Source organism: Rhipicephalus microplus, chromosome 2 (genome assembly GCF_043290135.1).
Source record: "Rhipicephalus microplus isolate Deutch F79 chromosome 2, USDA_Rmic, whole genome shotgun sequence".
NCBI classification, from domain to species: domain Eukaryota; kingdom Metazoa; phylum Arthropoda; class Arachnida; order Ixodida; family Ixodidae; genus Rhipicephalus; species Rhipicephalus microplus.
In genome coordinates this window covers 34,345,242-34,358,931 of record NC_134701.1, presented here as the reverse complement: position 1 = coordinate 34,358,931, position 13,690 = coordinate 34,345,242, and positions in this window count along the sequence as shown.

Here is a 13,690-nt window from a genome sequence, read left to right as displayed (position 1 = left end):
CGTGGTTGTTACCTGCCCTAAGTAGACATAGTCTTTTACAACTTGAAGTGCACTATTACCTATCTCGAAGCGCTGCTCTTTTCCGAGGTTGCTGTACATTACTTTCGTTTTCTGCAGATTAATTTGAGGACCCACCTTTCTGCTCTTCTTCTCTAACACCGTAATCATGAGTTGCAATTCGTCCCCTGAGTTACTCAGCGATGCAATGTCATCAGCGAAGCACAGGTTACTAAGGTACTCTCCATCAACTCTTATCCCTAACTGTTCCCATTCTAGGCTTCTGATACCTCCTGTAAGCACGCGGTAAATAGCAGTGGGGAGATTGTGTACCCCTGCTTTACACCCTTTTTGATTGGTATTCTGTTGCTTTCTTTATGAAGCACATTGGTAGCAGTTGATACCCTGTAGATTTCTTCCAGGATGTTTATATATACTTCATCGACGCCCTGATTCCGCAGTGTCTGCATGACGGCTGATATTTATACTGAATCAAACGCTTTCTCGTAATCTATAAAGGCTATGTATAGTGGTTGGTTATATTCTGAACATTTCTCTATTACCTGATTGATAGTATGAATGTGGTCGATTGTTGAGTAGCCTGTTCGAAATCCTGCTTGTTGCTTTGGTTGATTGAATTCTAATGTTTTCTTTACTCTGTTAGAAATTGCCTTTGAAAATAGCTTGTATACTACAGAGAGCAAGCTAATCGACCTGTAATTCTCCAAGTCCTTGTCATCTCCTTTCTTATGTATTAAGATGATATAAGCGTTCTTCCAAGACTCTGGCACTCTTCCCGTCAGGAGACACCTCGTAAACAGGGTGGCTAGTTTTTCTAACACAATCTGTCCTCCATCTTTCAGCAGACCTGATGTTACCTGATCCTCACCAGCAGTTTTGCCTCTTTGCATGCTCTCCAAAGCTTTTCTGACTTCTTCTATTATTACTGGTGGGGTGTCATCTGGGTTACTGGTAGTTCTTATAGTATTAAAGTCGTGGTTGTCCCGGCTGCTGTACAGATCTCTGTAAAACGCCTCCGCTATTTTAACTTTCCTATCCATATTGGTAGTTATTTTGCCTTCTTTGTCCCTTAGTGCATACATCCGATTTTCACCTATTCCAAGTTTCCTCTTCACTGTTTTGACGCTTCCTCCGTTTTTCAGAGCCTGTTCAATTCTCTTCATATTATACCTTCTTACATCAGTTACCTTACGCCTAATAATCAACTTTGAAAGCTCTGCCAGTTTTATTTTGTCTGTTGTACTTGAGACTTTCATGATTTGACGCTTCTTAATGAGATTTTTCGTTTCCTGGGAAAGCTTGCCAGTGTCCTGTCTAACTACCTTTCCTCCAACTTCAACCGCACACTCCGTAATGATACTCGTCAGATTATCACTCATTGTATCTATGCTAAGGTTGGCTTTCTCACTAAGAGCCGAGTACCTGTTCTGAAGCGAGACTCTGAATTCCTGTACTTCTCTTTCAGTGCTAGCTCATTGATTGGCTTCTTGCGTATCAGTTTCTGTCGTTCCCTTGTCAATTCTAGGCGAATTCGAGACCGTACCATTCTATGGTCACTGCATCGTACCTTGCCAACCCCTTCCACATCTTGCACGATGTCTGGGTGTGCACTCATTATAAAGTCTATTTCATTCTTATTTTCGCTATTAGGGCTCCTCCATGTCCACTTTCGGTTTCCTTGTTTTCGGTAGAAGGTATTCAAAATCCGTAAATTATTGCGTTCTGCGAATTCTACTAGTAGCTCTCCTCTGGCGTTTCTAGTACCGATGCCATAATCTCCTACTGCCTGGTCTCCAGCCTGCTTCTTCCCTACCTTTGCAATAAAGTTTCCCATCAGTAGTGTATACTGTGTTTTTACCTTACTCATTGCCGATTCCACGTCTTCATAGAAGCTTTGGACTGAAGCGTCATCATGGCTGGATCTAGGCGCCTAAGTCTGAACCATCTTCATATTGTATCTCTTATTCAGTTTAAAACAACACCTACCACCTTTTCAATAATGCTATAAGTATTTCTTTATGTTCCCAGCTATGTTTTTGTGAATTAGGAGCCCCACTGCCAGTTCTCTTCCGTTAGCCAAGCCCCGATAGCAAAGGACGTGCCCATTCTATAGCACCGTATAGGCCTTATCTGTCCTCCTGACCTCGATGAGCCCTATTATATCCCATTTAACACCCTCTAGCTCCTCGAATAGTACAGCTAGACTTCCCTCACTAGATAAAGTTTTAGCGTTAAACGTTACCAAGTTCAGGTTCCAATGACGGTCTGTCCGGATCCACAGATAAGATCTTAGCACCCTCTGCTGCGTCGCAGATCTGACCGCCGCCGTGGTCAGTTGCTTCGCAGCTGCTGGGGACTGAGGGCCGTGAGGTATTTGACGTATGCATGTGGGAGGTAGTGGCCAGATACTGCACCAGGGTGGCTAATCCTTCTCTGGTGAGGGAATGCGTTCCCGGCGGTGGTTGCCGGTGAGGCCGCACCCCAGACCTCGTAAAACAGTTCCATCACAACGCGGATTTTTTTATCCGGTTGGGAACTGTGCGGCACCGGGATTTGAACCACGGACCTTTTGCATGCGAGGCGGATGCTCTAACCACTACGCCATCGCTGCTGCCATAACTGACACAAGGCATGTGCAAATGTCATTCCTTCTGGTTCAAAGAAAGTGGAGGCAACTCTGAATAGTAGCAGGATTTGACTCCGGGTATAAAGCAATAATTACCTGTAAAATAGGTTACCTCTTAAAATTTCCTATCCTTGGAGCACAGAAGCTCGAACAACAAGCTTTTAAACTTTAGATATGTTCAGTGGTGGTCCAATCAGTTAATGATTTATAGCAATTTTCGGAGTAGAAAAATGTCTGTTTTGGAGCGAATTCGGAGCAGAAAGAATTTTGTTCTAGAGCAGACAAAATAGAATTTGGGATCACTTAGAGCAAACATATCTAAATTTTATGAATGTTCTTATAAGTGTGCGTACTGAAAACGCCACTGCGATGCAAACAGGAGACATATAGAGACCAGCCATTAATCAAAGTCTTAGCACGAGAGTGTCACAGCCTGGCTTCACTGCACTTCAAGTGAAGCATTACCGGCAAGGCAAGTAAACACATATGGTTTCTGCGAATAACAGGTGTCATAAGGTCACTCCGAAAAGAAAAAGTCTTAAACAGAAAACCAGCAGAAACACAAAGAATAAAGATGAAAGAATCTCTGTGCGACCGAGAAGATACTGTAATAAATTACATGCGTACCTAGTGCCTTCAGTAATTGCCATAACTCGCTAAGCACGACCTGAAATAAAGTAGCAAAGTGGGCTAGTAGAAGCATACTCATCACGACCAGTGTAAAAAAAAGAGAGGACACGAAAACACAAGCAAGTGCACGACACTACCACCAGGGATGTACCTAAAATTTTTTTCGGCGGAGAGAGGGGGGATTGTGTGTAGAAGCTTTGCCAATTTTAAAGAATTATACTTACTTATTTTTGTATATGAATGAAGTACATGACTTTCATTTAATATTTTGATGGTACCTTTCAATTAGTTTTACTGAAATAAAAAAGTGGTGTGTTAACCTCACATTGTAGTTAATGCAAGAAATAAAGGTTTGGACTATAACACCACCAAAGCCGGAAGCAGCAAAGCTTCAAGAACGAACACTATGCCGCCTTTGTCATGCATGCCGTTGCGAAGCACCATGCATATACTATAGAGTACTGGAAGCTGCTAGTGAAATAGTTACCAACAGTCAGCGAACTGTGTTTGTCGATGCTGTTTCAAGTGCTGGTTGCATTTTAACGCAGTAGCATTAAAGAGATCAGTTTGCAGAAATTCCGGCGACGCGTCAGTGTCGTTGGCTGTGAGCGAAAAATCATCTTGTCAAAGATCAAAAATCGAGAAAGATGCAAATAAAATATTAAAAATTTTTGAGTGACAATCGAACCCGGGTCGTCTGCATGGCAAGCAGGTGTTCTACCACACAGCCATGTCTCTGCTTGGGAATACTGCGAAAATAACTTCCTCTTCTTGGAAACACAGTGAAGATAACTTCCATGCTTCGCAAACGTACTTTATACAGGCGTCACAATATAACATGTAATAGCCCAGGAATATTGCATAGTACAAGTGTACATTGCCATCGGGCGTCAGAATATGCAACTATCATAATGATTTCATGGTTTAAATCCAGTCACTATTACAAACAGCACACACTTTACTGAGTGTATTCCCTTAACACCACATAGTGGGTTAATAGAAAGTTTAGAAACATTTCCTATGTTTGCCACACATAATTGCTTCTAGTTTAAAGCATTACATTACCCATTACATAGTGCGCACTAAGTGGTTGGAGTACATACTAGGGACGGGATACCTCTATCGCGTTCAACTCTTGAAGGCTAAGCTTATGGTCTCCCAATTTTTCATGTGTAGATGAATGCATGCACTTATCGCGAATGCCAAATGGCAGTGGTAGGTCATTTACGTTTTATTGTAACTTTGTTAGATATGCAGACACAAAATTAGTACGGATGTTAAAGTGTGTTGTAAGTTTGCTTTGACGATACCAACCCAGGTGAATACTAATGGCTCCTAATAAAACACAACAATGTAACCACAGTACGAAATTGTAATGTAATGAGTGCAAACAAATGAACGTGTAGCCCGACACTCTTATTTTTTTTCGCACAATCTGTCCTCTGGGAAGCTTCCTCAGAATCGCAAAATAGAAGGGTTGCAGCTTGGGTAGCTGAGGCTAGCTTTTAATCGACTCTTGAAGCATTGAGACATGTTCAAACGAGAAAGCTTTTCCTTCTAGGCAACTTGCAAAAGTCTGTGAGAACTTGTTCTGGCGTCACTTCAATTTGTCGATGGATGCTGAGGAGTGCCAGTTTGGTTAATTTCTTGTTGCTCATGCAGTTCGGGAGCTAACTCTTCAGTCTTCTCAGTGTCGAAAAAATCTGTTCCGGTCTCAACGTCAGCATGGGTAGCACCGTCAGGATGAAAAGCAGTCTATGGATGTTCGTGAAAAAAACTCACGGTTGCACATTGCTAAGGCCTGTAAAGCCCAAGCTCGGCGATCATTTTCTTCTATGTGGCAGCACTTACTGAACCACAGTGGGAACTCTGTTCCAATGGCAACAGCGGAAGGAATGCAGTCAAAATAAAACTGAACTGCTCCATAAACAGTAGAAAGGCTAGCTGATGTGCGGAATTTCGGCAGCAGCATGTTAACACCAACCACCACCTCCCTATGGGCATGGAACCGGTCCCTTAATTGATTCTCGAAGTGCGCCATCAAACGCAGATACACACTCCTGCAATAGTACTCTTCAGGAGGAGCAGACAGTGCGTTGCTTCTTTGCATGCACTGCCTTCTAATGATTCGTGGTAGGAGAATCTCAGTGTTCGTGATATTCAGAAAAAAGACTGACTCCTGAAATAACGTGTTAAATTCCGTTTTGGCACTAGCCCTTTTCCGAAAACTACGTCCATAACATTATCTACGTAATCACACGCTTGTGACAAGTCGCAGTCAACTTTTGAAAGAAACTTGCAAAATGGCATTGTCAAAGAAAAGAGGTCACTGCAGACTTCAAGTAAGACAACATACTCGAGCTTCGTAATGGCAGTGAGCAGCTGAGACATTTTTGTGTAAGTATCAAATGACGCAGCTTCATCCTCAAAATGTTCGAGAAATTAGACTCTGCACCCACCTTGTCTGAGAAAACGAGAAAACTGCTTTTTTATTGTGTTATATCTTCTACCTTGTCTTGCAGTTGGTTCGTCCTCTGTGGCGAAGGTCTCATAAACGCACAGGTTGCAGATGCAGTCCCCAAAAGGTTGCACACACTGGGGGTTTTCATGCGCGAAGCAGCACAAGGTTTTATAAGTGGGCACTAAAATGCACGTACAACGCTTTTGGCGCTGTTTGGCGAATGACGGCCTGGACACCGTTTAAGTGGCTGCTCATTGATGGCATTTCGCCGTATCCTTGCCCACAAAGCAGATTCAGGTCAAAGCCATGACCCCTACGGCTGTTTAGGATTGTGCTCACCAGCGCCTCGCCAGAGAGATAGTACATGAGAACAAAGTCCAAAAAATCTTCTTTCAGTATGGGTACTCCCAACGTGTCGTCTTTGGCTTACGTTACAAACAGAGAAATTTTAACAGCGCGTTATCAGTGGCCTTGTCAGCTAGGACTGAAAAATATGAACTTGAGTTGACATTTTCAACTATCTTTTTTGTAAAATTTTACCACAGAGGGTGATCAATTCATTTAGAATTTTTGAGCGCCTGTTATATGCATTCATCGATGTTTCCATGTGAGCTTTAAAGGCGGTATCCTCACATTTTGCCCTCACCTTGACCAAAGCCCAGAAATTTCCACCGTTTTTCAATGCCAGCACTTTAGAAACATTTACAGGAGGAGAGTCTGTGCAACAAAGCAACGTTTTTTGCCTGCCACAATCCTAGGAATACAAGGAGTGTAAAGAGCCACAAATTGTTGGCCCCAAAGAGCAAAAACTACATGCACAGCGAACCAAAACAAGGCGACGTAGTCAGAATTGCCATTGTCATCGCTGTGAACTATTTTTAAATGACAGGAAAACCCGACAACTTCATATTTATTTGTGTTTACCACCCTATGAGACGCCTCATTAACCAAGAACTTCAAAAAGGGCTGACTGCCATCCACAATTGCATTCTTAGAGACCAATGCTTCAGTGGCTATGTGAAACTTATTCAGTTTATAGCGAAAAATGCATCGCCATGTGCACCTGGTGGTGGCGGTATGTGATGAGATAGCAGTGCAGTTTCTGGCTAATTAAGAAATCCAGATCTTGCCTCATTGTAGCATTATGAAAGATGTCACAGGATGATAAAAACTGTGGCTTTTACGATGACCTTATACTTGCAGTATTAATTCATGGATTCATGAAGAAAACGAAAGTGTGGTAATAGAACAGAAAAATGCTGACCATTTTCTTGATATTGCCACGTTCCATTTCCCAAGTTTTCATTACCGTCCCAAAACACCACACGATTCTCAGCGCAAACCGCACCTGCAGTTTTCGAGAAGGTTCCGGACTGTAATAGATCATTTCAATAAGATCACGCCCACTGTGCGAACGGTACAGATTGTTCTGGAACCTACGCCACTGCCAGCGATAACGCTAGAACATTCGACGGCAAGAGTATAAATGCCGACGCGCTTCGCCGCTTGTCAGTTGTTGATCCAAGGCTGACGCTCCGTTCGCCGCTATCATTCCGAGACTGCTATCTGTGCAAGACTACTGCTGTAATTCGACTTTCCGTTTACCGGGCACAGGTTCGCCCAAATAAACAGTTAAATCCCAACACGAAGTCTCCTGTCTTCGGCCACGTCATGACCCCGTGACATCTGGTAAAGGTGCTGCTTCGTTCATGAACCGGACGCCTCCGTCAAGCCGTGAACCCAGCCCACGTCGCGGAGAAGACACCGACGCCAACCAAGGGCAGCGAACAAGCAGCCGACAGCAAGGTCTCCCACCGGAGTACGGGCTTCTACAAGACAAGGCGCGGAAGGCCAAGGCCATGACCTCTACTGCAGCGACAATGGCAACCGGAGCGTCCCAGCCCGCGATCGTCATTCATCAACCCAGGGAACCACTAACGTTTCATGGGTCATCGTTTGAAGACCCGGAAACCTGGCTAGAAACATACGACCGTGTGGCCGCCCTCAATCACTGGGACAACGAATAAAAGCTCCGTCGTGTGTATTTCTACCTGGAAGACACCACAGGGACCTGGCTAGGGAATCGTGAGTCCACGCTCCGAACGTGGATGTCTTCTGCGGCGCATTTATGCAAACGTTCGCGAGTGTCGCTCGCAAAGAGAGGGCCGCTGCTCTACAAGAGACCCGGGTTCAGCTACCAAATGAGAAGGTTGGAATTTTCACAGAGGAGATGACCCGCCTATTTCTTCACGCTGACCCAGACATGTCTGAGGAGAAGAAAGTTCGTTTCCTCATGCGAGGGGTCAAACAGGAGCTCTTCACGGGACTAATGAGGAATCCACCGAACACCGTCCAAGAATTTGTATCCGAGGCGACCACCATCCAAAAAACCCTTGACATGCGCCCAGACAGTATAATTGTCGCCTGACTCCAGAATGCGCTGCTTCTCAAACCAGTGACTCCGAAAACCTGCGCGAAACGATCCGAGCGATCGTGCGGGAAGAGCTGCGCAAACTGTTGCCTTCGGCGCACCCTCAAGTGGATTCGATCGCCGACATTGTGCGAAAAGAAGTTCGGCAATCACTTCAAATTTCCCAAACACCGCTGCCCGAGCCAGAAACTATGAGCTACGCCGCTGCAGTTTGCCACAACACTCCTCCCCGTCCACGCCGAAACGCCGCCCCGTCGCACTTCCGTGGCCGGACACCACCGCCGCCACCACCGACGACCTACCGTTCGCCAGCGGGCCATCCCAGTGCCATCCCGAGGAAAACCGACGTTTGGAGCACCCCAGACCACCACCCACGGTGCTACCCCTGCGGCGAGGCCGGACACTTACCGCCGTTGCCAGTACCGACAGATGGGACTGCGTGGCTTCACCGTCGATGGACCACGTCCGCAGCCAGGGGAACGGCCACGTGACATCGCCGACTACCTGACAGGAACTCAATGAACACCACGAAGTCCTTCCCGTTCGCCGTCGCCCAGCCGCCGCATGTCACCACACCCCCGGCAGTACTCCGGCCCAACGCGGGGCCGGTCTCCTAGCCCGTATCCGGGAAACTAAGGGCAGCAACCGGTGGAGGTGCGGTTGCTGTGCGACGAACTACCGAAGATCCTCCTCCGACGACGACGCCGCGACGGAGCTTTTCGAACACAACGCCAATCAGGCAAAGCCCTGACGGCGAAAGCTCACTTACGGAAGGTGGCCTGACGACGCAAAATGGAAGCAGCGGAACAAGCCGACGCAGCCGTGACCCGACGCCACGCCCTAACTGTAATGCGAGGTAGCGAACTAGCGACCTCGACGTTCTTATCGACAGCCACAGTGTGACCACTCTCGTCGATACTGGAGCTGACTATTCTGTCATCACTGGGTGGTTCGCTGCGAAGTTAAAGAAAGTTAGGACAGCTTGGAAAGGCCCTGAAATTCGCACAGCTGGAGGTCATCTCGTAACGCCTGCAGGAATCTGCACAGCGAGAGTCACCATTAACGGCCATATTTATCCTAGACTTCGTAGTCCTACAGCGTTGCTCGAGAGATGTCATCTTTGGCATGGACTTATTATGCCTCCATGGTGCTGTCATCAACCTAAAAACAAATTCGATAACGTTATCCACAGAAGAAGCACTACCGCCGCGCACGCCGTCAGGACACCATGCCTTGAATGTGCTGGAAGAACAAGTCACCATTCCGCCTCGCTCAAGCGTCATTATTTCAGTCGGCGCTCCTAAATCACCTGACTTGAAAGGCGTCGTTGAAGGCAGTCAGCATCTGTTGGTCACCCGAAATATTTGCGTCGCAAGAGGAATTGCAGAGCTGCGCGGAGGCAAAGCAACGGTTATGCTCACAAATTTCAGCAATGAGTACAAACATGTGAACAAAGGAACAACGGTCGTATACATCGAAGAAATTGTCGAAGCCACCAGTGCTTTCGCCCTCGCCGATTCTTCGGAACCTGCTCAGAGGAACCAAGCCCCTCCCATAGCTTTCAACGTCAATCCCAGACTTCCGAACAATAAGCAAGAACAGCTCAAGGCCCTGCTCCTGCAATACGAAGACATCTTTTTGTCGTCATCAAAAATTCGGCCGACCCCAATCACGAAACATCGCATCATAACCGAAGAAAATTCCTGACCACTTCGTCAGAGTCCGTACAGGGTTTCGACGCGAGAACGTGAGGCCATGAAGAGACAAGTTGATGAAATGCTGCGGGATGACATTATCCAGCCGTCCAAGAGCCCTTGGGCATCCCCCGTGGTGTTAGTGAAGAAAAAGGACTGGACCCTACGTTTCTGCGTCGATTATCGCCGCCTGAACAAAATCACAAGAAAGGACGTGTATCCTCTCCCACGAATAGACGACGCACTTGATTGGCTCCAACACGCCAAGTACTTTTTGTCAATGGACCTCAAGACTGGCTATTGGCAAATCGAAGTCGACGAAAGAGACCGAGAGAAGACCACGTTTATAACACCGGACGTCCTCTTCGAGTTTAAGGGGATGCCCTTCGGCCTTTCCTCAGCGCCTGCAACTTTTCAACGCGTCATGGATACAGTACTGGCAGGATTGAAGTGGCAGACTTGCCTTGTGTACTTGGACGACGTCGTCGTGTTTCCTCGAGTTTCGACGAGCATCTTCGGCTCCTTGAAGCTGGACTTCAAGCCATCAAGGCGTCCGGGCTCACAGTGAAGCCAGAAAAGAGCAGATTTGCGTATGAGGAGCTCTTCTTTTGGGGCACGTTATCAGTAAATCTGGAGTTCGTCCCGATCCACGGAAAACAGCCGCCATCGCCGACTTCCCGCCATTCACTGGCAAGAAGGCCGTGCGCCCATTTCTGGGCCTGTGCGTCTATAATAGGCGGTTCATGAAAAACTTCGCCAGCATCGCCGATCCTCTCACTAACCTTACCAAGGCTGACGTGGAATTCAAGTGGGAAACGCCACAGGAACACGCTTTCCAGGAGCTTAAACATCGCCTGCAGACGCGTCCGTTACTTGCCCATTTCGACGAATTCGCGAGACAGAAATACATACTGACGCAAGCAGCGTAGGTCTTGGCGCCGTTCTTGTGCAGAGGGCTGGCGGAATTGAAAGGGTTATTAGTTACGCCAGCCGATCGCTATCCAAAGCAGAAGCAAATTATTCCACAACAGAAAAGCAGTGCCTTACCATCATCTGGGCTACGTCGAAATTTTGCCCCTACCTCTACGGCAGGCCCGTCAAAGTTGTGAGCGACCACCACGCCTTGTGTTGGCTAGCCACCTTGAAGGACCCTTCAGGTCGCCTCGCACGATGGAGCCTGAGACTTCAAGAATATCACATTACTGTCATTTACAAGTCCGGAAAAAAAACACTCCGACGCCGACTGTCTCTCTCGTGCGCCTGTCGACCAACCGCTACCAAACGACCCGGATGACGACTATTTTTTGGAAACGATAACTACAGACGACTTTGCTGAACGACAGCGGGCCGACCCGGAACTTAAGGCCCTAATAGAATACCTCGAAGGCAGGACCGCCGAAGTCCTGAAGGTATTCAAGCGCGGACTTGTGTCGTTCTTCCTACGAAACGGTCTTCTACAAAAGAAAAACTTTTCACCGCTTCGAGCCAAGTACCTCCTTGTGGTGCCTTCAGCTCTGCGACCAGAACTGCTGCAGGCCCTGCACGACGATCCGACGGCAGGGCACCTCGGTGTTTCTCGCACGCTCGCGAGGATACAAGAAAGGTACTACTGGCCACGTCTTACCACCGACGTCACTCGTTATGTGAGGACATGCCGGGACTGTCAGCGACGCAAGACACCGCTGACAAGGTCAGCGGGACTTCTGCAGCCAATTGATCCACCTTGCCGACCTTTCCAGCAGATTGGTATGGACCTACTAGGGCCGTTCCCGACGTCGGCTTTCGGGAGCAAGTGGATCGTGGTAGCTACCGACTACCTCACCGGCTACGCCGAGACAAAAGCCCTGCCAAAAGGCAGTGCATCCGAGGTAGCTAAGTTCTTCGTCGAAAATATCGTCCTACGTCACGGTGCCCCGCAGGTCCTTATCACCGACAGAGGAACGGCATTCACTGCCGACTTAACTCAAGCGATCTTGGCATACAGCCAAACAAACCACCGCCGGACGACAGCGTGCCACCCACAGACTAACGGCCTCACCGAGCGGCTTAACAAGACGATCGCCGACATGCTGTCAATGTACGTCGATGTCGAACACAAGACGTGGGACGCCATTCTTCCGTATGTGAGCTTCGCATACAACACAGCGGTGCAGGAGACGACGCAGATATCTCCATACAAATTGGTCTACGGAAGGAGCCCGGCAACGATGCTCGATGCCATGGTACCCAACGTCACCGACGAAGAAAGCCTCGATGTGAGCGAGTACCTTCAACGTGCCGAAGAAGCCCGACAACTTGCGCTTCTCCGTATCAAGAATCAACAGATGACAGACAGCCACCGTTACAATCTTCGACGACGCTTCGTGGAATACCAGCCCGGTGAACGTGTTTGGGTCTGGACGCCGATACGCCGACGTGGACTAAGTGAAAAGCTTCTGCGACGCTACTTCGGACCGTACAGGGTGGTTCGACGTCTCGGCCCACTTGATTACGAGGTTGTCCCCGACGGCATCACGAACTCTCAACGACGCCGATCGCGACCTGAAGTCGTGCATGTCGCGCGCCTCAAGCCGTTTCATGCGCGTTAACAAACTGAAACAGTGTTTTTTGTATTATTGTTTCATCGTAATTTATTCATTGTACTTTCTTGCATTATTATTGTACTTTCATCTTTAGTTAAAGCATCGGGACGATGCCTTTTTTTCAGAGGGGGCAATGCCACGTTCCATTTTCCAAGTTTTCATTATCGTCCCAAAACACCACACGATTCTCAGCGCAAACCGCGCCTGCAGTTTTTGAGGACGTTCCGGACTGTAGTAGATCATTTCGATAAGATCACGCCCACTGTGCGAACGGTACAGATTGTTCTGGAAACTACGCCACCGCCAGCGATAGCGCTAGAACATTCGACGGCAAGAGTATAAATGCCGACGCGCTTCGCCACTTGTCAGTTGTTGATCGAAGGCCAACGCTCCGTTCGCCGCTATCAGTCCGAGACTGCTATCTGTGCAAGACAACGGCTGTAATTGGACTTTCCGTTTACCGGGCACAGGTTCGCCCAAATAAACAGTTAAATCCCAACACGAAGTCTCCTGTCTTCGGCCACGTCATGACCCCGTGACAATATTTTCGATAATTCAGAAATCGGTTGATACAATCACTATTTTTGGTGTCGTGAAATTCAAATTAACAAGCTTTTCTATACGCTTGAACACAGCAATTGTGTTGCCAACGGGAACAAACTTAAAACCCTCTTGCACCAGTTCTCTTAAAAGACATCTCCGAATACAATATAAGATCAAGGACCCATGTAAACATAGGTTACCATTGTCACCACTACCACATAATGTAACGTACAAGAGCCACTCACTCGAACACAATCCAACACAACACTGTCTTCGTCGTTCCTTTTTCCAGTCTTCCCCTCATGCGCCAGTCATCCCGTTATTATCATCCACTAATATACTAACAGTATCTCTAAATTGTGTGACATATGGCTAATGCAACTAAACGCTTCTAAGTGTAAAAATTGCATGTAACTCGTAAGAATGTCCCTCCACCAAACTATTATCTTATTAACATTCCCCTAGAAGCCATGAAATTCTACAAGTACCTTGGCGTCTACATTACCTCGACACTTTCCTGGTCTCTACACATTGATAAGCTAATTAGCAATACTAACCACATGTTAGGATATATCTGGCGAAAGTTCTCTTCTGCTCCTTCCTCATTAAATCTAACCTTATATAAAACATTCATTAGAAGCAAAATGGATTACGCATCATCCATCTGGGACGCTTACTCCGCCATCCTTATTCATTTGCTTCAAC